We start from the raw sequence: 26,168 nt of genomic DNA on the forward strand, positions 1-26,168 counted from the left end.
AATTTGGCGCAGTCTTTGTTTCCCCACCAGGAAGGAATGTCTCTGGCGTTGCACCTGTACTGTACTGTATAGTCGGGGAAGAACATCACTTTAGTGTTGTCGATTTGGACATCTCCAAGTTTCCTGGTTTCGCGCAGGATTGCGTCCTGGTCACGGTAATTCAGAACCCGGAAGAGCAGTGGTCTAGGATTTGATCCCGTGGGGAGAGGCCTCGTCGGCACTCGGTGCGCACGTTCAACCACGAAGTGCGGCGACAGGGCACCCTCCGGCAGTAGTGCTCTCAACCAATCCTCCACATGCTGCGTGGGGTCTCTCCCCTCCCATTTTTCCGGCACACCTACTAGTCGGATGTTGTTTCTTCATGCCCTCCCCTCTGCGTCCTCGGCACGGTCCTCCAGGAATTCCACCCTGTTTAGGAGATCACGTACTTGTTTGTCCACCTGGCTTACCCGGGGTCCCAGGTCTGTCAGCGTGCCCTCCAGGGATGTGGTGCGTTCCGCCAGTTTCTTGTGGTCAGCTTTGAGATGGTTGAGGTCAATCGTCACACTGTCTATATTGGTCTCCAGCGAGGTGCGGGTGAGCTGGAGCGATTCCTCAAGCCGTTCCATGGCGGCCAGCACAGTGTCCAGTTTCGTCGACACTTGGTCCGTGTCCGTCTGCTTCGATAGCCTGTCCATTTTCCCCTTGGAAGATGGACCCCCAAGGCCAGTTCGAGTCTTCACTCCTCCAGACATGGGCAAGTCAGCGAGTGGGGTAGCCGATGCTGGCTGGGATCCCCGATGGCAGGGGCCTTTCCGGTGGACGGCTCAAGGAGTGCCGTATCAGGAGCGTGGCAGTCTCATGAAATGTCCGGGTCACGCAGTGTTCTCGTCTCGAGTACTTCGAGTTGTTCACAACCTCTGGTGGATATAGCCGCCATGAATCAGGGCGCCGGCCGCCATCAGTAGCGTCCGTGTAGTGGCTGTGTGGCAGGGGTTACCCCATAGCGCAAGTAGACCATGTGCTAATGATCTCGCATCGTTCGCGCCGTCTTCCTGTGTCGCTTTACACAATGTCCTCTAGTCTTTTGTTCTCCTCCGCTCCGGGCACATGGGCACCACGGGCCGCCAGCCGTGCGCGGCGTAGGGGGTCCCCCCAGAGGTCGAGGTCACCGGGGTGAGGGGGGGGAGACAATCAGCAGCTCACCTCAGTATCTCGGATCGAGCGATCTCCCCAGTGTGGGAAGGCTCCGTGCTCAGTCTCTCACATAGGACTTCTTTTCGCCACCTGGCCTCGTCCCCCTCCGCTGCAGCGCTCCACGTGTGCCTGGCCTGATTTCAATCCCAGAGCCCCCGGGGTGCCAGGCGATCAATCGTGCATCGTGCCAACACACCGATGCCCATCCACAGACACCAGATCTTCTTGTGGTTGGGCGCCGTCTCCAGGGGCCGGGCCTGGGTGGTCGGGGGTCTCCCCTGGCCTCGTGTCCCAGTGTGATCTCCTGTCTCTTATGAGCGCGCTCGTGGTGCGTGGCGCGAGGGCGGCGTTTTCAAGGGGCCCAGTGGTTGCAAGGGCAAGGGTGGTGCTTGCTTGCCTTACCCTCCGCGCAGCATGTGTAGCTCTTCCGCAGTTGTCCCGGGTGGTGTATGTCCTGGAGGGTGCCTCTGTGGTGCGCACCGAGTCTACCACTCAGCAGGGCGGGTCCGCTTCCGCCGCCGGGTCGTTCCCTAGCTCTCCGCCATTCTCCCCCTCAGGCTCGTCTTTCGGGGCTTCTCTCCGGCCGCCGACCGCAGGACGTAAGAGGAGCAGAATCGGCCATGTGGGTCAGCCGCGGGCAGCACCGCGAGCGTGCGGGTCTAGTCAATGCACCCGCCGGTGGCCCCCAGTGTCTCCCGGCGCAGGCTCCGCCTCTAGGCCCAGCCCCGTGCGCGATCCCCGGCCTCGCGTCACCACGGCCGCCGACCCTACAGCCCACAGCACGGCCACGACTGCCCAGAGAAGGTCCGGAGCGGCCAGGAGCAGTCGAGTATCCTCAAAGTTGGTAGGCGGGCGGAGGGCGATGCCGGGGTGTCCCGCCTGTGATTTGTGCCGGCTGCTGGGAACTTGGACGGATTACTGGCCCGTGGAAGGGGAGCTCCGGCCGGAGCTCTACCCTTTAGCTTCCGTCGCCATTGCGTGCCAAGCCACGCCCCCTCATCCAAATCACTTTCTTGGACTGTTTTTTGGATGTAACGGCTGTCAAAGGTGCAACTGTAGTCCCATACTCAAACAAAAAGTTCCTGCAGTACAGAGCCCTACAAATGTTTTCATTTGGTTCTAACCTCCCACTGCAACACAAACTGGAAGGGCGGACCTACCCATTACCCACTTGTTGCATGAGGCAGATTAGGCAGGACTGCCCCGCCTGGTTCATGATGATCAGTTTCACACTTGTATCCTGACCAACACCTGTTCTAGGTGTCTCATGCGGCCCACCCATGAATTGCTAAAGATAGTAATATTGTCAAGGTAGGCCATGCAGAACTCTTGAAGCCCCAAGGAAAAAGTGGTTCACCAGGTGCTCCAAAGTGGCATTCTTAAGCCCAAATAGCATTACCCTACACTGATATAATCCTTCTGGCATAGAGAATGTAGTCTTCTGCTTGACACTAACGCAATCGGCCACCAACGATTGTGACGCAGGAAGCAACCAGTTGTGATTCTACTTTACGCCACCCCTTTTTCTAACCTGGAGGGCTCCCACTGCCACCAATGATTGCGATATGTGAAGGTTAAGCAGCATAAATTATATTTCTATTCCCAACTGTTATTCTTTTCTTGGGGGTCCTATGGAACTTTATGGATACCTTAAGAATCTGTGTTTAATTCTGTGGTATGATAGACTGTAGCAGAGTTGTGCTGATTAAAGATGGTTTATTGAACAATTATCAGGTTAAATCATATAATCATTTTAGCCCCACCTGGAGCAGCTCTCTTGCTGCTCAGCCCTCTCTTCCAACTGTCATCCATTCACCAGGCATCCCACACATTCTATATGACCTCACACACTTCAACATTCCACCATTCATCCACATAGGCTGAGCAGCAAGACAGGTTAGTGAGAAAGGCACATGGCATCCAAACCAGGATACCACACCACCTTCCCTCTTAAAAGGAACAACAAATGAATAGTGTAAATGAGAATGGTCATTCTAAAATTTAAACTTACATTGTAAAATTAAAATTATAAATAAATACATAAAAGAATCCAATGCGACCACCTCTACCCCCTTTACACATAAAACAGGGAAAAATTGATAGCACATATTTTCGCACAACATTTTTTTTTAAACAGGATGTAAGAAATTGAATTCAACGTCACCAAAACAACATACTAGTTAGCCAGACTAGCAAAGCAAAGGTAACGGAGACTTCAACAATTAAAAAAAAATGCGAAAATTAAAAACACAAAAAGTACTTAAATCAATTACAATTCCCACCAAGTACGTGTGCACAACGTACTATAATAGGAATATGTAGGTGACTACACTACAGAGTCACATGCAATGTACTATAATCTAAAATAAAACATAACACGTGTAGGTGACAAACCCATGACAGCAATTTCAGTAAAATTGGGAAGTCACATGCTGGAATACAATTTCAAGTATTCAAATTAAAAGCAAGACATACACTAAAAAGACGACCCCACGGGCAAAACAACTTAAGTAAAAGGTGGAAGTCACGTGTATAGTATAATCGTAAAGATATAATTTGTACGAAACAAATTGGTGACCGGTTCACAGCACTAAATTAAGAAATTGTGAATGTCACAAGCACATATGCTAATGTATAGCATTTAACTTTCAATTAAACTAAAAACGTGTATGAAACCTGTGTAAATAACCATAACACGTAATTAAGAAACCTACAGTAGTAATGTAGGTGATGTATCCATGACTAAATGAAACACAGGCTAACAAATGAATATTATAAAGTAGTAAAACAATTACCATTCACCTGCTACTCTCCTACTTCCTATAATTGGTTAACCTCATGACCAATTAGACATAAAAACATTTAGCTTCTTATGGGACCACGCACACAATTCAGCGAAGACATCACAGACTTCATCAGCCTGCACGCCCTCCCCTCCACTGACTACATCCTCCTCGGGGACCTCAACTTCCACCTGGAGAACAACAAGGACCGCAACACCACCGCCCTGCTGGAAAACCTCGCCAACCTCGGACTCAAGCAACTGGTCAACACCCCCACCCATTACGCCGGCCACACGCTTGATCCCGTCTTCTCTTCCAGCAAGTACATCACCTTCAGCCACGCCACCGGACTCCACTGGACCGACCACAGCTGCGTCCACTTCAGCTTCAAAAGATCCACGACCCACCACCACCCGCAACAGGTACCTCACAGGAATTGGAGCAAGATCACCGCAGACCAGCTCACCACCTCCCTCAGCCAGAGCCCACCCGCCAACACAACGGACCCCAACGAAGCAGCCCGCAACTTCACACAGTGGCTGACTGCCTGCGCCGACGACCTCGCGCCACTAAAGAACCCTCCCAGCAGACCCAGAAGCAAGAAGGCATCCTGGTTCACCGACGACCTCAAGGACTCCAAGAAGACCTGCCGCACCCTCGAGAAAGCCTGGCTCCTCGACCGGACCACCGACAACATGACCGCCCTCAAACACGCTACCCGCAAGCACCACCAGCTCATCCGCACCACCAAGAAGAAATCCCTGAAGGAACGACTGGACAACAACGCCCACGACAGCAAAGAGCTCTTCACTATCGTCAAGGAGTTCTCCAACCCCAGCACCGGCACCAACGATATCACTCCATCACAAGACCTCTGCAACTCCCTCGCCTCATTCTTCCACCGCAAGATCGCCGACATCCACAACAGCTTCGGCGCCCCACCCACGCACCCACCCGTCGAACCAATGCCCCCCACCGCCACCCTTTGCACCTGGACCACGGTGACCACCGAAGACAGCCCGCACGATGAACACCATCCACTCCGGATCACCGACCGACCCCTGCCCACACCACATCTTCAACAAGGCCGACTCCACCATCGCACCCCAACTCCGGAACATCATCAACGCCTCCTTCAACACCGCCACCTTCCCGGAGAGCTGGAAGCACGCCGAGATCAGCGCCCTCCTGAAGAAACCTACAGCGGACCCCACCGATCTCAAAAATTTCCGCCCCATCTCGCTCCTCCCTTTTCCTGCTAAAGTCATTGAGAAGATCGTCAACAGACAGCTGACCGCCTTCCTCGAGACGAACGGATCCCTCGACCCCTCGCAGTCCGGCTTCAGAGCCAACCACAACACCGAGACCGCCCTAATCGCAGCCACCGACGACATCTGGACCCTGCTCGACAAGGGGGAAACAGTGGCCCTCATCCTCCTGGACCTCTCCGCTGCGTTCGACACGGTCTGCCACCGCACCCTAGTCCAGCGCCTCAGCAACATCGGTATCCAAGAGAAGGCACTGGAGTGGATCATCTCGTTCCTCGCCGGAAGAACACAAAGAGTCCGCCTCCCCCCGTTTCGCTCCGAGGCCACCGAAGTCATCTGCGGCATCCCGCAAGGATCTTCACTCAGCCCCACCCTCTTCAACATCTACATGAAACCTCTCGCAGCCATCGCACGCCAGCACAACCTCAACATCATCTCTTACGCCGACGACACCCAGCTGATCCTCTCCCTCACCAGAGACCCCGACACCGCCAGAACCTGCCTACACGAAGGGATGAAAGACGTCGCCGAGTGGATGAAGGACAGCCGCCTGAAACTGAACTCAGACAAGACGGAAGTCCTCATCCTGGGATCTTCACCCTCTGCCTGGGACGACTCCTGGTGGCCCCCAGCCCTGGGCACCGCACCCAAGCCAACCGACCACGCACGCAACCTGGGCTTCATCCTGGACCCCTCCCTCTCGATGACCAGACAAGTCAACGGCGTCTCCTCATCGTGCTTCAACACCCTGCGTATGCTTCGCAAGATCTTCCGCTGGATCCCGACCGAGACCAGGAAGACTGTCACCCAGGCACTCGTCACCAGCCGACTGGACTACGGAAACGCCCTCTACGCCGGAACCACAGCCAAGCTACAGAAAAGACTCCAGCGCATCCAGAACGCCTCCGCCCGACTCATCCTCGATGTCCCCCGACGCAGCCACATCTCCAGCCACCTGAGGAACCTGCACTGGCTCCCCGTCGACAAGAGGATCACGTTCCGGCTCCTCACCCACGCACACAAGTCTCTCCACGACCTGGGCCCCAAGTACCTCAACGACCGCCTGACCTTCTACACGCCCACCCGCCAGCTACGGTCCACCAGCCTCGCCCTCGCAGCCGTACCACGCATCCGAAGAGCCACCGCCGGAGGAAGATCCTTCTCTTACCTGGCTGCCAAGACTTGGAACTCCCTCCCCATCCACCTTCGGCTGACCCAGGACCATCTCGCCTTCAGGAAACAACTCAAGACCTGGCTGTTCGAGCAGTAGCATACCCCTCCCCCCAAGCGCCTTGAGACCCTCCCGGGTGAGTAGTGCGCTATACAAATGGCATGATTGATTGATTGATTGATTATAGAATGCTGTACTATACATAGTAAAGTCTAAATACAGTCCGCGAATCGCACCCAGATCAACCTTCTTTTCACCAGATAAATTTTGAAGCCAAGAAGGAAACAAATTAGAATGGGTGTCCCTGTTCCTCAATAATGTAAAAGGAGAGACGCCTGTTGTACAGTGTGGAGAGGTGTTGTAATTCCACACCTTGTCTCTAATGAAATCCTCCACATTAAGTTTGCATGTTAAAGCCGTTTGTATCCCTTCCTTAATCACTTTATTCCCTCTTTCTACCAACCCGTTAGACGATGGAGAATACAAGGCAACTTTCAATTATTTAATGTCCAAATTGCTAAGGAATTTACTCATTTTATCAGAAATGAAATGCGTGCCATTATCAGTAACTATTATTCAAGGTGTACCTTCCACATTAAAAACTCTCTTCAAGAAAGAGATTGTAGAATCAGAATCGTTTTTTTAACAAACTCATGATACATCCATTTCGAATAATAGTCAACCAGTAAAATAACGTACTTGCACTCTTGATCCAGGACCGAATACGGCCCAGAAAAATCAATACCAACCTTCTCGCAAGCAGAATGCGGAAACTCAGTTGGGTGTAAAGGAACTTTCAAAGTTTGCCAAGGTTTATCAGAGACTAGACACTCAGGACAAGAATCAATCAACTTCCTAAATTGTTCATCCATAGAGGGCCACCAGTAATGTTGCTTAATCCTCATAACGGTCTTGGTGACACCTAAATGCCCTTGATGAGCCTCGTTAATGATTGAGGAACGTAACTTGAATGGAGGAATAAACTTGTCGCCTCTACGAACAATACCATACTCCACTGAGAGTTCCTCGGAGACTTGAGCAAATCTGCGTAATTCACCCTCCAAACACCTAGGCTCAGGCCAGTAATGTGTTGAATGTTAATAACTTTTTGAAGGACCGAATCACTATCGTTGGCAGACTTCCAATCCATTTCAGATATAACTGGACTTAACTCACACACCGCATCAACCACAGCAACACATTCAATATCTTCCGCAGAGATATCCTCATCGTCATCCTTCGCCATGGAATAGACTGTAGCCGAGTTGTGCTGATTAAAGATGGTTTATTGAAGAATTATCAGGTTAAATCATGTAATCATTTACGCCCCACCAGGAGCAGCTCTCTTGCTGCTCAGCCCTCTCTTCCAACTGTCATCCATCCACCAGGCATCCCACACATTCTATATTACCCCACACACTCCAACATTCCACCATTCATCCACATAGGCTGAGCAGCAAGACAGGTTAGTGAGAAAGGCACATGGCATCCAAACCAGGATACCACAAATTCCAATATATCGGTCCTTGGTGAGTTTGTTTAGGACTCTATATCTATTTTTATAATATGAAAATGAATAGCAATCTTTTCGGAATTATAACCACAAGCAGTAAAGCTCGAATTACGCACATTTACTGTTAATGGTATATCACAATGTAACTGAGTGTCTGGCTCATACAGGGACACCCCTACTATGAAAAAGGGCCATCGACAATGCCCAAAGACAACAAAGGTGCGCCATATCCCTGAATGTGAGAAGATGTCAATCTCTCTGGTTTCCTTATGTATCTATGTGGTCATTGCCCCACATATACAATTTACTAACCACTGTTCTGTGCCTTAGGAGCAATATGGCAGCTGTAGATGCTTAAGGATCCTTTCAGATTCATATATGAGTGTCATAGCTAACAGAACCTTCCTTTTACCACTAATGTGTGACTACAAAGGGTATCGTCTCCTCTCAGACCAGAAGTTTGGTATCCCCTGCGTTAGTTAGAGTAAGCTACATATCTCCATGTGCATGTACTCATTCACTCAGCGTGTGTGTATGTTTGATTTGCAGTGCAGTGTCACTTTTTACACTTATTTGCATGATGTTCCTGCATGTGTTGATGTTTACAAGTGCCACTCTATGCATAACTGTGTCTCCAACCAAACTAATTATAAATAAATGTTCGTTCTTTTTTTTATTACCATTTATTTTAAAAAGCATACTCTACTGCCAAGGTAGGACTCATCTTGGCACTACTATATTGTATTGCACTTACTGACGTTAGGTATGTTAGTTTGTTAGGGATCCCCTGGCCCTAAAGAATGCCCATGACCTGTATTAGGTAAGAATAGGGCAGAAACATGTTGGCAGATTATGGATGGGTGTGTCATTAAGCCTCCACTCCATCCCAATATTGTTTTTAACTGTACCAGAGGTTGCCATTAATAAAGGTGATAGCCCGTTTTCCTCTAGGTAGTTTTTGTTATCTGGAGTCCTTTCTGTCCAGTAGAATTTTATCTAAGATCTCCCTCTATTTTGCGGTTGAGTCTGCCCTGGTGGTATCGTCCAACCAGGATAAAGAGAGGTCGCCTACGATAAATCATGCCACAAATAGTGGGTGAGGCTTCCTCTTCCATTAAGACAGGTGTCTCGCAAGGGAATTCTCCAGTACCCAAATAGGGTTATTAGCTTGGCACAGACCACAATATTAAATCATTGTTTCACATGTTTGTGTTGATTTTGAGTTTTCGTGGAGGGTGCGCGTTGGCTTACCTTCACCTCTCCCCTTGTGTGATCTGAAATGCTTATAGATTTAAACCACATGCAGGATGTGAGTTAGAAGTAAAAAGGGTAAACAAAATAAGATGAATACTCCCAGAAACTTCGTTTAGAGCTTCTTTTTGGCAAGGTTGGAGATTTTAGTTTTTTCCATTACCCTGCTTGAGATAGAATAACTAACTCAACAGAAAAGATCCGTCTAACACTCAATCATTGAAAGGGCAAGAGCAGTCTGAACTAATTTCAAAAGGACAAAACCCAGGACGAAATACAGATAGCGAAGAGGTTCCTGAAGAAAGGAAGGAGGATAATAAAGACAGTAGATATTAAGAAACAGGGAAATAAAAGGAAATACAATCATAGGTATGCTTTCATTTCAGAATACTTACCTTTGCTTAAATGTTTTTTTTTCTGTGGGGCTCCGGATTGTAAACTTCTGCATCTAAAAATATAGAAAAAATGGCCTGTGAGTACTAAGGAGACAAGATTACCACAAGAAAACAATCACAGTCAATACGTATAACAGACGTTTGCATAACAAAGACTAAAGTGAAATAAACCATGTAACAGAATCTCCGTATTGAGTCTTACATTGCACTAGACCAAAAAGACCCCACTTGCAGCCACCATTGTAAGGGGACAGAATACACTTGGTACATGAATACCCGGCAATTTCAGATTGCAGGGAACTGAAGAAGAACTCTGGGTCTTAGTAAGGGAAGTTTTGGAGGAAGTAGAGTAGACAGGTAAGGGAAATCATTGATCGCGCCATCTCATTTCATGTTGTGGGGTGGGGTACCAAGTTGCTGGTAAGCTGCTTCATACTAGGCCAGCAATGGAGAAGTCAAATGTGAAGCATATTTTTGAAGAGCTAAGCAGGAAAGCCAATGGGACCAGGAGTCATCCCAAAGTGGAGCAAGCCATGATCCTCTGTTATTTCTTCACCACTCAAGAGGGAATCAAGTTTTGACTGGCCTCAGCAGAAAGTCGGGAAACTACAAAGGTCCAGATGTAGGTAAATCATATTTACCGACTCTTAAATACCGAATTTTACCGATTCGGTATTTAAGAGTCGGTAAATATGAAGTACCGAGATGTAGGTAAATCCAGATGTGGATTTACCGATTCTTTAAAAGTCGGTATTTACCGATTCGGTAAATACCGACCGGTAATGCTCCATTCATTCCTATGGGCTTTGAAGCCCATAGGAATGAATGGGGCATTACCGGTCGGTATTTACCGATCGGTAAATACCGATTTTTGGCAAGGGTGCAGGGGGTGTCACTTTGACACCCTCTAGCACCCCCAAAAAAGGTTCGGGGGCCATATGGCAGGCATACCTGCCCTAAGGGCAGGTCTGCCTGTCATATGGCACAGGTGTGCATGCACACATGTGCATGCACACCTGAATCGGTATTTCACCATCAAATTGAATTTGATGGTAAAATACCGATTTCTTAGGCCTTGTGGGACTCATAAGAGTCCCACCTACATATCGATTTTACCGAATCTGTAAATATACCGGTCGGTAAATTTACCGACCGGTATATTTACAGATTCGGTAAAATTACCGATCGGTAAATTTACCGAACGGTAAATTTACCGATTCTGCCCCCTACATCTCAAATTCCTTTTACCGGTCGGTAACGGCCGAATTCGGCCGTTACCGACCGGTAAAACCCTACCTACATCTGGCCCAAAGTCTTTTACAGTAAGCCTATCATGCTCGGCATTGGGAGGGGTATGAGCAGTGCATAGGGATTTATAGTAACTAAGAAAAAGCTCAGGCAACTAATGATACTTATCTAGAAAGTGGAGGCATATACTAGGGTCATTAGAGAGACAAACAATACAATAAATGGAGAAAAAAATCTTGTTTATTCTAATATAGAAAAAATATATAGAACAAATAATCAATAATTTACAGATCCATGATCTTGATGATTGATCATAAAGACAACCATTCATATTCTACTAACTCCCCACATTCATACTACTACACTTCTCTCTTACATACATAAAACACTAATATTCATTATAAGAAATGCACATATATATTTGTCAACAGACTGATTACAAAATAGTGGCCTAATTTATATAGTCTTCATTATTCATTTCAAAGTTAATGGCCTAATTATTCATCATTCTTGTAAAATAGTGGCCTGATTATTCATCATTCTATGTGTGTTGCAGCACATAGCCTTCATCGGGAAGCCACAAAAAATAATAACAAACACAACAATGATGGACAGAATGTGGATCAATGTCACACATTCACCCCAGTCCAAAGATCTGGGCCCAAATCCATCGTTTTTCCACCCCACACCACCCTGGGTTAGACAATGGCGATATGCAAATCAGCGCTGACCCTGTGCCCCATGGGAACAGTCCAGTCCGAACTACAAAAGCCATGTCCTTCCCAGAACGGAAACAAGCATCCGAGGACCGGCCCGGTTTCGAGGTAACACCTCTCATCAGCCCGGCTAGCTTGATTCCAGTGGTGTGGAGTGCCTGGGACTCACGTCTGAGCATCCCCAGTACACTTAGAGCGGTAATTGCAAACACAACAGTGATGGACAGAATGTGGATCAATGTCACACATTCACCCCAGTCCAAAGATCTGGGCCCAAATCCATCGTTTTTCCACTCCACACCACCCTGGGTTAGACAATGGCGATATGCAAATCAGCGCTGACCCTGTGCCCCATGGGAACAGTCCAGTCCGAACTACAAAAGCCATGTCCTTCCCAGAACGGAAACAAGCATCCGAGGACCGGCCCGGTTTCGAGGTAACACCTCTCATCAGCCCGGCTAGCTTGATTCCAGTGGTGTGGAGTGCCTGGGACTCACGTCTGAGCATCCCCAGTACACTTAGAGCGGTAATTGCAAACACAACAGTGATGGACAGAATGTGGATCAATGTCACACATTCACCCCAGTCCAAAGATCTGGGCCCAAATCCATCGTTTTTCCACTCCACACCACCCTGGGTTAGACAATGGCGATATGCAAATCAGCGCTGACCCTGTGCCCCATGGGAACAGTCCAGTCCGAACTACAAAAGCCATGTCCTTCCCAGAACGGAAACAAGCATCCGAGGACCGGCCCGGTTTCGAGGTAACACCTCTCATCAGCCCGGCTAGCTTGATTCCAGTGGTGTGGAGTGCCTGGGACTCACGTCTGAGCATCCCCAGTACACTTAGAGCGGTAATTGCAAACACAACAGTGATGGACAGAATGTGGATCAATGTCACACATTCACCCCAGTCCAAAGATCTGGGCCCAAATCCATCGTTTTTCCACTCCACACCACCCTGGGTTAGACAATGGCGATATGCAAATCAGCGCTGACCCTGTGCCCCATGGGAACAGTCCAGTCCGAACTACAAAAGCCATGTCCTTCCCAGAACGGAAACAAGCATCCGAGGACCGGCCCGGTTTCGAGGTAACACCTCATCAGCCCGGCTAGCTTGATTCCAGTGGTGTGGAGTGCCTGGGACTCACGTCTGAGCATCCCCAGTTAACTTAGAGCGGTAATTGCAAACACAACAGTGATGGACAGAATGTGGATCAATGTCACACATTCACCCCAGTCCAAAGATCTGGGCCCAAATCCATCGTTTTTCCACTCCACACCACCCTGGGTTAGACAATGGCGATATGCAAATCAGCGCTGACCCTGTGCCCCATGGGAACAGTCCAGTCCGAACTACAAAAGCCATGTCCTTCCCAGAACGGAAACAAGCATCCGAGGACCGGCCCGGTTTCGAGGTAACACCTCTCATCAGCCCGGCTAGCTTGATTCCAGTGGTGTGGAGTGCCTGGGACTCACGTCTGAGCATCCCCAGTACACTTAGAGCGGTAATTGCAAACACAACAGTGATGGACAGAATGTGGATCAATGTCACACATTCACCCCAGTCCAAAGATCTGGGCCCAAATCCATCGTTTTTCCACTCCACACCACCCTGGGTTAGACAATGGCGATATGCAAATCAGCGCTGACCCTGTGCCCCATGGGAACAGTCCAGTCCGAACTACAAAAGCCATGTCCTTCCCAGAACGGAAACAAGCATCCGAGGACCGGCCCGGTTTCGAGGTAACACCTCTCATCAGCCCGGCTAGCTTGATTCCAGTGGTGTGGAGTGCCTGGGACTCACGTCTGAGCATCCCCAGTACACTTAGAGCGGTAATTGCAAACACAACAGTGATGGACAGAATGTGGATCAATGTCACACATTCACCCCAGTCCAAAGATCTGGGCCCAAATCCATCGTTTTTCCACTCCACACCACCCTGGGTTAGACAATGGCGATATGCAAATCAGCGCTGACCCTGTGCCCCATGGGAACAGTCCAGTCCGAACTACAAAAGCCATGTCCTTCCCAGAACGGAAACAAGCATCCGAGGACCGGCCCGGTTACGAGGTAACACCTCTCATCAGCCCGGCTAGCTTGATTCCAGTGGTGTGGAGTGCCTGGGACTCACGTCTGAGCATCCCCAGTACACTTAGAGCGGTAATTGCAAACACAACAGTGATGGACAGAATGTGGATCAATGTCACACATTCACCCCAGTCCAAAGATCTGGGCCCAAATCCATCGTTTTTCCACTCCACACCACCCTGGGTTAGACAATGGCGATATGCAAATCAGCGCTGACCCTGTGCCCCATGGGAACAGTCCAGTCCGAACTACAAAAGCCATGTCCTTCCCAGAACGGAAACAAGCATCCGAGGACCGGCCCGGTTTCGAGGTAACACCTCTCATCAGCCCGGCTAGCTTGATTCCAGTGGTGTGGAGTGCCTGGGACTCACGTCTGAGCATCCCCAGTACACTTAGAGCGGTAATTGCAAACACAACAGTGATGGGGATGCTCAGACGTGAGTCCCAGGCACTCCACACCACTGGAATCAAGCTAGCCGGGCTGATGAGAGGTGTTACCTCGAAACCGGGCCGGTCCTCGGATGCTTGTTTCCGTTCTGGGAAGGACATGGCTTTTGTAGTTCGGACTGGACTGTTCCCATGGGGCACAGGGTCAGTGCTGATTTGCATATCGCCATTGTCTAACCCAGGGTGGTGTGGAATGGAAAAACGATGGATTTGGGCCCAGATCTTTGGACTGGGGTGAATGTGTGACATTGATCCACATTCTGTCCATCATTGTTGTGTTTGCAGTTACCACAAAAAATAATAAAGGAATCCAATGTGTAGTCTGTATTCTTTCTCTTTTCTCTCCTCAACTCGAAAATACTGTTTTAATATAGTGATTTATATCCTCAGTTGCTTCAAATCAACCTGACTCATGCAGTATCTACATAAGTATATCCTGTGGTATTATTGATGTACTGCAGGGAAGATAGAGGATAATCCATATAAGTAAAATTTTATGCGGTCCCAGAGTTCGTAAAGTGCGAAAGTGCTCTCAGAAGGCGGCCGCCTTGAGGTGTTCGGTAGAGCACGAATAATGGCCGAGCCGCGAGCCATCCACAAATATCGATTCATAACTGTTCAGTGAGCCGACTTCCAGCGCTTCAGCGTGACGGCTCGAGAAGTCGTAAGTGTATATACCTGATACACTTCCCTTAGAAACAAAACCCTAGAACCAAAGGTACCGTGCCATTCAAAGGGATATAACCCCCTCCACACGGCGAGTCCCCCTGTCCCGCCCTTCTTAACCGTTTTCACCTGACTGTGCTCTTTTACCTTGAATCACTGACAACGTGCTTTGGTGCCTGAAAAGGTTGCAGTTTATTCAACAGCATAAGTTTATACATTTTCCAACATTCACAGTCATATCAACATTTATTGTCCATGATACCCATTTACATTTTCTTGTCATTAATCCCTTTGTTTTGCATTATAGACCCAGCCTCCTCACTTTCCTGGGAGGGGAGGGGCACCTTGTCTGGGCTTCCGATTCACAGGTCTAGGTTTCAACTTGCTACGGACTTGGAGGGTGTCCGTCCGAACCTGCCTGGGTCGCAAGTGCCATCCTGCTTGCTCTGTAACCCTTTTGTGGGCCCTCCCTTCCCCCAGGGGTCCCTGCCGTGTTTCATCCCAAGAACCTTACTTGAGCATCTACTCTATCTTTCCTAAGGCTGAGTCCTTGCCATCTTCTCCCTCTGTACCCCTGCGGTGAGGCATCAAAAGGGTCCTGCGGGAGTATCACATCTACTCTTTCTATGGCGGCACGCCACCCCTTGGCTCCCTCAGTGCCCCTGATGTGAGGCATCCCAAGGACACTGTGAGAGCCTTCCATCTACCTTCTAGTAAGTTCTTTCTTTTTACTACCTTTCATGTGTTTTTTCCGCCACACTACCTACGGTTCCTCGATCGGAGGTATCTCCCCCGGCCTCCCCTTTTCGCTTTTAGTTGAAACCCATTTGTTCCTGTACCCCCCCAATGTTTAGTAGGAACATGTCCATTCCCTCCCCAGTGAGGTATACCCCATCTTCCAGGTGATAGTCCAGAGATCTCAAGTTTATGAAACCGTGTCTCACGAAGCCCCATCCATTGGCCTTACAAACCTTTGCCATGTTGACATTGAGAATCTGTTTAGATTTTTCCACCGCCACTAGGTTCACCACCCCCCACCAGGCCTTCCGCACTATGATTTCTAAAAAAATTACTCCTGCGGGCGGATCAGGTACGCTAAGTCCGTGAGGATTTTCTGCATGTTTCTAGTAGCGCCCACTTACCCAATGCTGCAAAGGCATTTTCTCCCAGGTGGACCACTACCGTGTCCGGTCTGCCATCTTGCTGGAGTGCTTCCGGCGCTGTGGGAAGCAGTTGGTCCCATTTCATTCCCCCCAGTCTACTTCGGTGTCTTGCAGTCATATCCCGCCAAATTTGCGTCTGGCCGCAGCCCATTGTTGGGCTCACGTCACGTAAGATTGCCCCATGATCCACACCTACTTTCGCGGATTATTCATACCTGGACGGGGCGGGGAGAAATCGGACTCAGTATACGGTCAGGCGTACATAATGCTTAAATGTGCTGGATGCCCAGCACCCTATCTCCTAGATAAGCTCGCTATTCAAAGCTAGCCCCGCTGCTGTAGTTGCCGCCCCTATTCTGAAAGAGTGGGAGCCATACTCGTGTGCAGGGAGACCCATTGCTTCCAGGGTCTTCCTCATTACTGCTATGAACTGAAAGCAGGTAAGGAAAGACCCGTTCTTGTGCTTGAAGAGCGGCCCATTGCTCCCTACCCCTGGGCCCAGGTATTCTTGCAGTAGGGACACCGGGCAACAGGCTGTGTCTTTAATGGAGTGTATCCTGGTCCACTTTCCCCTGCCTGCCTGGTCTGTCTTGGACCGACGCAGCAGTATGTCCATGTAGCCTTTGCCTATTTCTACGTCCCTTCTATGGGTGCATGCTGATCCTGGGTAATTAACAGATGGGGTTACTAGCTCGCTGACCCTGTAAGCCCCAAAGAATACAAACGCGAATGTTGCACCAAAGAGTGCTTCCTCATGTCTCGAGGAGCATATTCCTGCTAGAGCCCCCAATATCCCTAGCAGCATTCTAAAGTGAATGGGGCGTCTTGCATCTTTCTTTGTGCACTGTACCCTGCCCCAGCCCTTCATCACCATTCTGCATCTGAAGGACCTAGTTGGGTCCTCTTGCGCTGCCGTTTTTGTGTAATATGTCACAGCATTTAAGTGTGCCTGGGCCCAGGTCTTCTTTTTTCCTGACATGAATGCCCACTCGATGAACTCTAGGACTTCCTCCTGCGTGGCCCACTGGCCCCTTCCTAGACCGGTTATGGCCTTGAATGTCTCCCAGCACTTTCGGTAATGGGTGTCCGTCTTTGGGGCCAGTGCATTGTTCAGCAATGTCTTCAACCCAGGTCCACCCATAGCCAGGCATCATCTGGCATTGGGGTCATCCGTTTGTCTGGGGCAAGCTCTCTGAATTTCTCCCACTAAAAATGAGAAATGGCATCCGCAACTGAGTTGTCTATCCCAGGGATGTGACTCCCCCTATATGCGATGTTGTCCTTCAACTGGCAGCCAACCAGTTTCTGCAGCAGGGATGCCACTGCTGGGCATTTTGCTGACCCTGTGTTAATCGCCTGCACCACGGCGTGGTTGTCGGACCATATTGTTATCTGTCTATTCGCCAGCTTCTGGGCACAAATGTGGAAAGCCACCACTATGGGGAACAACTCCAGTAAGGATATGTTTCTTGTTAGCCCCGCGCTCTGCCAGGCCGCTGGCCAGGCAGGCCCCTGCTGACCATGCGGTCCCTAGGACTGCCCCAAAGCCAAGCCCCCCTGCAGAGTCAGTGTAGAGTTCCAATTCACCTGCATGTACCCAAGGCTCTCGCCATATCAGGGTGCCACTGAATTCTGACAGAAAATTCTCCCATTGCCCCAGGTCCTCCCGCATCCCTTACGTGATGCGGACCCTGTGGTGCTTTTGTGTCCTGCCCCTGGTCAACCATGCTAAGCGTCTTGCAAAGGCGCGCCCTGCGGGGATCACTCTTGTAGCAAAATTCAATTTCCCTAGCAGCTGCTGTATCTCCCCCAGTGTCGCATTTCTTTGCTGCCTCAATCTCCTTATGGTGTCACGTAGTTCAACTACCTTTTCCAGTGGCAACCTGCATGTCCCGGGTACTGAGTCCAACTCTATCCCAAGGAAAGACAGTTTAGTGGTTGGGCCCTCTGTTTATTCCTGCACCATTGGGATGCCTAACTCCTAGGCCATCTTTATAAAATTGTTTAGGAGGTTGTCGCAATCCTCTGAGTCCGCTCTCCCAATAAAAAGGAAATCATCTAGGTAGTGTACCCACCTGCCCTTTGGCACGCGCGATCCCAGCTCCTACTCTAGAAAACTACTGAAAGCCTCGAAGTGTGCGCATGATATCGAGCACCCCATTGGTAAGCATTTGTCATAGTAGTAATGTCCTTCTTGTTTGAAGCCCAACAGTGGGTAGCTGTCTGGGTACACTGGCAATAATCTGAAAGCTGATTCTATGTCTGATTTCGCCATCAGGGAGCCCTTTCCTTCTTGCCTAATCAAGTCCACCGCATCGTCTACCCATGCGTAGGCCACTGAGCAAGGTCCCTGTTCTAACCAGTCATTAATGGACTCCCCCTCAGGGTGGGACAGGTGATGAATCAGCCAGAATTTTGGGCACTACGAAGAGCGGAGATACCATCATGTCTGTCAACGGGGGGAGTGAATGGGCTGGCCACCCGCCATAGTTGTATTTCCTTCTCTACCTTCTGTTTTGCCACCCCAGGGTTGTCTCTAACTGATTTCAGGTTTAGGCTTTCCCGGATGTATGACGTTACAACGCAGGCTATTACAACGTCTGCCTTTACAACGCGGTTTTTACATCGCATACCATTACAACGCATAGCGCTTTTGGGTGCTGGATAGTGAATAGTTTAATTAACTATTCCAACTCCAGTCCCGTGGACACTAGGGAAGGTTATTGGATAGTAAATTAACCTATTCCCTATCCTAGAGCGCCCCCCAGCGCAATGCATTGTAATAGTTTGCGTTGTAATGACCGAGTTGTAATGGTAGTGCATTGTAAAAGTTTCGTTGTAAGTGATGTTTACCGGTTTTCCCGGGTGCCCTTGGGCCCTTTGTAGAGGATTGGGAATCCCTGTGTGAAACCTTCTGCTAAAAGCTGTCTGTCTGTTACTTTGTGATAGTCTTTTAACAAATGCAGCAGCCTGCTTGTCTTTATGGGTGTCGGTAGCATCTGTCCTCCACCCCTTTCCCCACTGCACCTGCCTGGAGGGGCCTGTATTTCACTTCTTTGTGCCTGTCGTTTCTTCGTTGGCCCCTGGCCCTGTGGTCCGTCTATAGCGTATGGTGTGATGGTTTCCCCCGCATGACCCACAAGCGTGTTTAAACCTGCATGAAGCTCCCCATTTACATTAATCTTTGTCAAATTCCCAACATGGCTAGTTTGATTTGCTACCAGCCTGATTTTTCCCTTTCAAATCTTTCCCTTGACCCTTGAATTTGCCCTTACTCCCGTAGGTTCGAAAATTGCTCTCCTTTGCGCCAACTCCCTCCCTGGCCGCCGCCATGTGTTTCAGGAAACCTTCCATGTCCTGACAGTCCCATCCCATTACTGGCCATAATTGCACCTTCTCTATAAAACCCTTGTCGTATTGTAGCCATGCATCACCCGGATACTGCTGCTTCGCCTCGTGCACCTTCTGCTCATTTAAGATCTATGCCGCTGCGCTTTGAGGGACTTTTTCGATGAACACGCATGCCAGTGTTCTGAATGACTTCAGCCAATTTTCTATTGATCTTTCTACTCTAGGTTTCCGGGGGGCTCTCCTGTCCTCGTCTTTTTTTTGTCTTGTGTTGTTAGGTCTAAACCTGCCTGGCGCACTTCCAATAGTGAAAAGATGTCTATGAACTCCTTTCTCCAAATCTTCTCCTTCACTGTAAGTGGGATGAGGTAGGCCAGCCCTATCATCTTGATGGTTGTGGGAGGGATACTCGGGAAGGGGCGCAGGTACTCGCTTGCTGGCTTCCCGTTAATGTCTTGCCCCTCTCTTCTCTTGGTTGTACTTGGGCTATCCCCCCTGATGCCCCTGTACTCCTTTGCGTGGCTGCCTCGGTTCTTGTCTTTTCGCTTTGCTGCACCTGGCTCTCTACGCTCGTTTCTTTGTTTGTAGCACCTAATGCGTGGCCTCCCTTGTCTACCCTTAGGTCTGGTGCCAGGTTGCTCCCTCCCCCCCTGCACCCCATACAGTATTCCCAGGGAATGGAGTCCTCATTCCTGGCCATTGCCACAATGGCATCCATGCTGTCGGTTGCGCTGCCCCTGCGGTCTAGACCTCCCCCTGGAATTCTTGTCGCCCTTGGCCTAACCCTGTTTGCCACTGGGGGTGCATGGGCCACACTCCTTGCATTGCTACAGTGCTCACCCCCAGTTGGGTGTCTATATTAACCTTTTGCCCTATGCCTCCTTGCGCCCTCGGCCCACTCCTGCACCCTCGCTTGTTGTTTAGCGCGCCATGCTTACCACTCTCTCTGATGCCTGCGCCGATTTGTCTCCCACATGACCCCTGCTCATCGCTACCCTCCTCTGATTCTGAGCTAGTCGCCCGCATTGGTGATGCATTTCTCATGCTCTTGGCTGGGTTCTTTCCCTTGTTGCTTTATGCAGGGGCTGCCGTTTTGGCTGCAGGCCCCTTTACCCCCACCTTCTTCGGGGGCGCCGCGTTGGGGATGCCTGCTGTGGCCTCTTTTCCTTTCTTTGGGCCCCATCCTTGATTTGCTTGTCCACCCAGCTCTGACCCTTTAGGGCTACCAGTGCCCTGGCCTGTTCCTGCATGGCTTGCTGGTCCTCACCCAGCTCGGGCCCTGTGTCTCCTGCCAATATCTTCTGTCCTTTCTTTGCGACCTTCGGTCGTGCCTGCTCCCCGTTTGCTGGCCATCCCTGCCAATTTTTGCACTGTGTTCTTCTGCCAAACTGTTTTCAAATTACCCCTGAACCTCCCCTGCAGCAGTGTGTCTTCCCTCCTGCTTCTTTACAGGCTCAGATCTCTCCTGAACTGAGGTCCAGTGTGTCATCCCGGGCTCCGGTCTTCCTCAGTCTCTCCCCAACACTCAGGGAAAATTAACCACAATTCCCACGCTCTTCACGCTTTACATGCACCTTCCGATTTGGCTCAGTGAAAGATGGTCCTGTATTAGTGCACCTTTGTAGTTTTCCGTCTTGGCGCCGGTAGCCCTGCGGCAGTGAAGGCTCTGGCTTTTTCCCGCTGTTCCCCAGCCACTCTGAGAAAGGAAAACAACGTCCTCGCGCTTTTGTGCGCATTTGTTCAACTCCGCGCTCCGAATCAAAATAAATTACCGGCCCTTCGGCGGTGTGGGGTGGTTTGAGCCCGCTCCTCTAGCGGGTGCTTTTTTAACATGTGTGTCCCTTTAAATCCTTGCCGCGCGCTGCTTCCTGGAGCACTGGTGCTGGCTCAGTCCCACTTCCACGCAACCCAAGAATGAGCGCCAAAGCCAAGTAGAGCCCACTGCTGCTCCCTCTGGTTAAGTGCTGGTCACAAATGGGGGCGGTTTCCCGGGCACAATCTTCCCTCTGTGCCTATGGGTCTCGAAAGACAAAAAAGAGGTGCAAGTTTGCCGCTGATGTTGCTGTTCGTCTTCCCACTGCTGGCCATGTCCCAGCCGTAACCTGGTGAGGCAGATGCTCTGGTCTGGGTCGTCCCTTGGAAAAAAGGATCCGTTGCAGGCGATCTCTTCTCCGGTCCTGATCTGATTCAGGCTGCAGTCTTCAGGAGCTCCGGTCTCATGAGGAAGTCTCCCGAAAGGTGGGTCAATCCTGCCTCTTCCGCAACGATCCTTCTTATTCCTTTGCGAGGGGGTTGTGGTTATGCTATTCTCCGGCCGTTGGCCCTTTTTAGGACTCGCCTACGCAGTGCGCATGCGCTGGATAGGAGTGGACCTCTTGGAATCCATCAGCTTTTTTGCCCAAAAACGTGCACGCTTTGCATTGCTTTCAATTGCAACGCGTGCACGTTTGGCGTTTCCCTTGCGGGAGCGAGCTTTGGCGATATCTGTTTGTAATTATCTTGCAAACAGAAGGTGCCCCTGCTTGCTCCCGCAAGGGAAACGCTGTGTGTGCTCTCTGTCACACTCCCCCCACCCCTCCCACTTGTTTACCGAGCGTCAGTTAAACCGCGGGCTACGCCGAGAGTGAGACACTTTTTTTTATTGCCGTGGGTACTAGTGATTGCCGATCATTTGTCCCAAGCGTGTGTGAATGAGTCACTAAATTCCCGTCGTACAGTACAACCAAGGCGATGCTCCCTCGGCCTGGCGGATATTTGTTAGGCGAGGATACGTCTCCCGCCGCTTCCCTCACCACAGGGCCCCTTTAATGGCACAAATTATTTCACAGCCCGGCAGAGTTGGAACGGAGGCCCGGCAGATACTTTAATGAAGGTTTCTTTAATTAGCTGCAAAAATAGATTACTTATCAGGGGACTCATTCCCTATTCTCACAGCATTTTGTAAAAATGCTACATTTTGCGCAATTATTTCTCTCTAAATGCAGCTGTTTTCTGTGGTGCTAAGGGACCTGATGCCAGGGATAATTATGTCACGCTCTGCTGCACGAAAACTGGTATGCAATTACTCTTATCCCGACTGCAAACAGCTGAAACATAAACATTTTTGTGTCTGGCTTCATAACATGACAACCTAGCACTCAGCTGCCAATGGAGCAATTTGCACATGGCATCCTGTCAATGGATGCCCAACAGCTGAGTGGGGTACTTGTAAAGCAATGCTAGCTGCAATTATGCCCTATCTTCAAAGTGTGCCCTGGGACAATCTGGTGGGGAGCAGAGGGGAAGATGTGATCAGTTTCCGGGTTGTGGGAGGAGCCTGAGCCAATGCTAACTTAACTTATAAGCGCAGTGTAATTAGTCCCACTGCTTAGGAGGAGCAATCACCTGCACCCCCAAAATGAAAGGAAAAGAAATAGAAAACAAATACGTTTTCTCTACTGAGACAGGGAGTAGAGTGTTATTCTTACCCATACATAGCTCTCAAGATTCCCATCTCCATGCCGGAGTAGCTCATCTAGACCATATTATTCCTTTGCATTATGGGAGTTTTAGTCCTCTTTTATCCCAATATTTGAGGTCCTAAGGTCTCGGCATGCAAAGAATAAACCTGGACTGGATGAGCTACTCACTCCTGGCCATGGGAAACTTAAGGACTTGGCTAACAACATAAATGTATTATATTTTGGTGTTAATGACGTTGTGGTAAGAAAGACCTTAGAGATGCTTCGGACTCTGAATATTTCCATTGGATGGTCTCCGGCTGGATAGAAAGTTACAATGTGGAATGCTGCATGATTTGAGGGATGTGGTGAACACGAGTGATTATTCAAATTAACCATTTACTGATTGTTTCCATGTTGTGTGCTGCGGCGGACATACAGAACTTAAAACTAAGGAGGAGGGATGTGCTAATGTTTTCCATGGGCACTTTCATTGTAAAGGGTGATGATAAGTAGTGCAAAGCATTGCACTGCTTTACTTACCATTAAAAAAGCCTGAAGGGGACGGCGGAGCTTGGACCTGACTAAGATGGTCATCCATGCAAGAGCTCTATGAGAACAATGGTTTACCCCAACGGACTGCCTAAAGGGAGTCAAAAAGCCGATGCACCTTAAAGCCTGAGTCTGCTCTCCAATTGTGGCAGCTGGGGGCTGGGGGGGGGTTGTGGTGTTTGTAATGAACTGCTCACTGAACTCGCCTCAAAGCTGCACCTACTGAGCAGCATGGTGTAGGGATTGGGTCTGCATGACTCTGCTGCCCAAGCCTCTGTTGCTCCCTGAATGGCCTTGCAGTGGGACAGAACTGCACCCGCTTTGAGGTGCTCTTCATGAGGTTGGAGTGCAGCAGTGCCTACCTGGGAGGTGTGGGGACGCCGATAACCAGAGCATGGCTCTCTCTTCACAATGGGGATTGTGATCCCTCGTTTTCTAAAGTCCACTGCAGCCAGCCACAGAATGGCCTTCACAACCTGCATGCGTGAGTGGATAATTTTACATTTTGTTCATTTAGACAACACAGGTGCATTGCAGCACAAAGGCATAGTACCCCCCAACTGATGTATGATGGCTGAATGAAAGCCATTAGGCCAACACCTCTAGTAAAACAAGCATTGGCATAGCCAATAGGTCTCGCCTTTGGGATCTTATAAGTGTTTAGTTATCCAGCACAATATCCTTGGTGCAACAACATCAACTATTGCATAGCTAAGCACTTATAAGGTCCCAAAGGCGAGACATATTGGCTATGCCAATACTTGTTTAAACCCCCCCCCCTCACCTTACTTGACTTGGCCCTTGATTGTGGGTGGCCCGCACTTGCTTCCAGTGACCAATCCTGGCCCTGCCTGCCTAGCCGGCATGTAAATGGGGGGCGGGGGAGGGCCTCCCGCCTTCGGACAGTGTTTGACCAGGGCCCCCATTTGGCCCGGCTTCCCCTTCCCGTCCCGGGTTATATCTAGAAACAAACAGATGGAGGATATTCCAGACAGTTAATCTGAGAGGTGGATTTAGTAGTCGGGTATCTCTCACTACCATGGTGATCCATGTCCTGACTCGACAGTCGTTAAGCCCAGTTCAAGGCCTCCCTGACCCTAGATCAAAGTCCACATCTGCATGTGCTGGGCTATGTCTTCTCTGAGGAGGGGAGTGGTGGAGGGGTCACTTACCAGTTTGCCATAACTCCAGCCAGTACTAAATTGCTGGTAGGCAGGGCTTTAAGTGAGCCGGGTCCTGCCGGTGCTCATCACCATCAGTTCAACAAAGCAGTTGCTGAGATGGGTCTCTTTTGGGCTCTCCATTTTTTACCTCACCATCAGGGTGAAAAAACTAATCTTAACTCTGCAGCAGTACCACCCTGCACTGCCTTTGAGGTAACTTCAAAGAGACTCATTGTAGTACTTTTCCAGTCTCATCATTTCAAAACTGAAGCATTTTTAATATTTTATGCAACAAAGCCATAGTTGTTGCTTATTTATTTTACATCAAAAAACAAAGGAGCGTCACTACTGAAGTGACTGTAGGAACAAACCAATTAGTTTGTCAGCAAGTGTACAAGTACATAAGAAACCATGTTGGGTTCTTAAAAAGGCCCTCACTCACCACTAGTTGGTGACATGCTTCATCATTGGGCCCCACCGAGAGTCTTCGGGGTCCGGCCCAGGGGTATGCAGGGGCAATAACGGGTGCCTAGCCAAGGAGGCGGTGTGCCATTTCGCTATCCACCCTCCCCCCGTGACCCATGGCGCTCAGATCTGTAGCACCTAATAATAAACTCGGTTCCACTCCAATACGTTGGAATCTCAGAAACCCTTCCAATACATTTTTACAAAAATTTCACACCAGTAACCCTTGGTCAGGGTGGACCTTAGCGCGCCCATACCGCCAGGGTTCCTACATGACACTATTCACTTACACATTGGTCCTGATGAATGCCTGATTAACTACATCACATAGGCTGAAACATGTTCATGTTGACCTAAATCACTACACATAGGGATAAACTCGGACTTTAAATTTTGGTCCCTTATCCTTCACTGTTTTTATACTGTCCAATTGGCAAACTAATAAAATACTTTTTTTGACCTAATTGTGACATTTTAAACCCTTTCACCTCACTTTCACGAACCAGCTCCGCAGTATTTCTGGCGTTGTAGCACACTGGGGTGGCATTCGGCCACTCCCGGTGGGGCCCAATGATGAAGCATGTCACCAACTAGTGGTGAGTGAGGGCCTTTTTAAGAACCCACCATGGTTTCTTATGTACTTGTACACTTGCTGACAAACTAATTGGTTTGTTCCTACAGTCACTTCAGTAGTGACGCTCCTTTGTGGTTTGATGTATGATTATTCTAGGGGTATAGGAGCGTCTCTTTTCCTTCCCTGACTCTTGTTGTTACAAGCCTATTTATTTTATGCAACTAACATCCATTGACAAGGCCAATAGCTCTGGCTTGTTGTAGGTAATGTGACTTGTTGTATCATATATCTGGATTCAAACACAGAAGCAGCAAACTATTAATTGGGCGGGACATTGTGCTAAGTGCTGATTTTTAGCTTACGTGTTTTAAGCCATGCCCTTAACTACATCAGACAGGCCCCTTTAAGAGGCCCCCAGGTTTTTTCATCCCACTTAAAACCCTGCCTGTAGGGTATTGAATAAGTTGTTTTTGCTTTGCGAATGATCTTCCTTTTTGTCAGGAGAAACGAGATTTATATTAGCTGCGTTACTTTCAGCTTCTGTTTGACAACAGGAAAGGGTCGCCCCGTCTGTTGAACCTGTAACTGTAATATGGGTATATGCTTACATGTGAGAAGTGGGAATGTCGCAGCACTGTGTCTCTGTCAGGATAATCCTAGAATTGGGCAATTATGGGTCTTGTCGCGAAGGGAGGTTGTGATGCCAGCAAGCAATGTTCTTGCTTGATTACGAAACT

The 26,168-nt window shown here is 49.4% G+C and overlaps 1 long non-coding RNA gene across 1 annotated transcript in view; it reads right to left on the minus strand.

Moving 5' to 3' along the window:
* The window catches only part of LOC144826043 (uncharacterized), a 766,049-nt gene that overhangs the window by 391,787 nt on the left and 348,094 nt on the right, over positions 1-26,168 (minus strand). Inside the window, exon 3 of the long non-coding RNA XR_013609677.1 lies at positions 9,558-9,610. This is a non-coding gene — a long non-coding RNA (uncharacterized LOC144826043). The remainder of the gene's footprint in view (positions 1-9,557; positions 9,611-26,168) is intronic.

The sequence above is a fragment of the Lissotriton helveticus genome, chromosome 1_1, assembly GCF_964261635.1.
Source record: "Lissotriton helveticus chromosome 1_1, aLisHel1.1, whole genome shotgun sequence".
In the NCBI taxonomy this organism is placed as follows: Eukaryota; Metazoa; Chordata; class Amphibia; order Caudata; family Salamandridae; genus Lissotriton; species Lissotriton helveticus.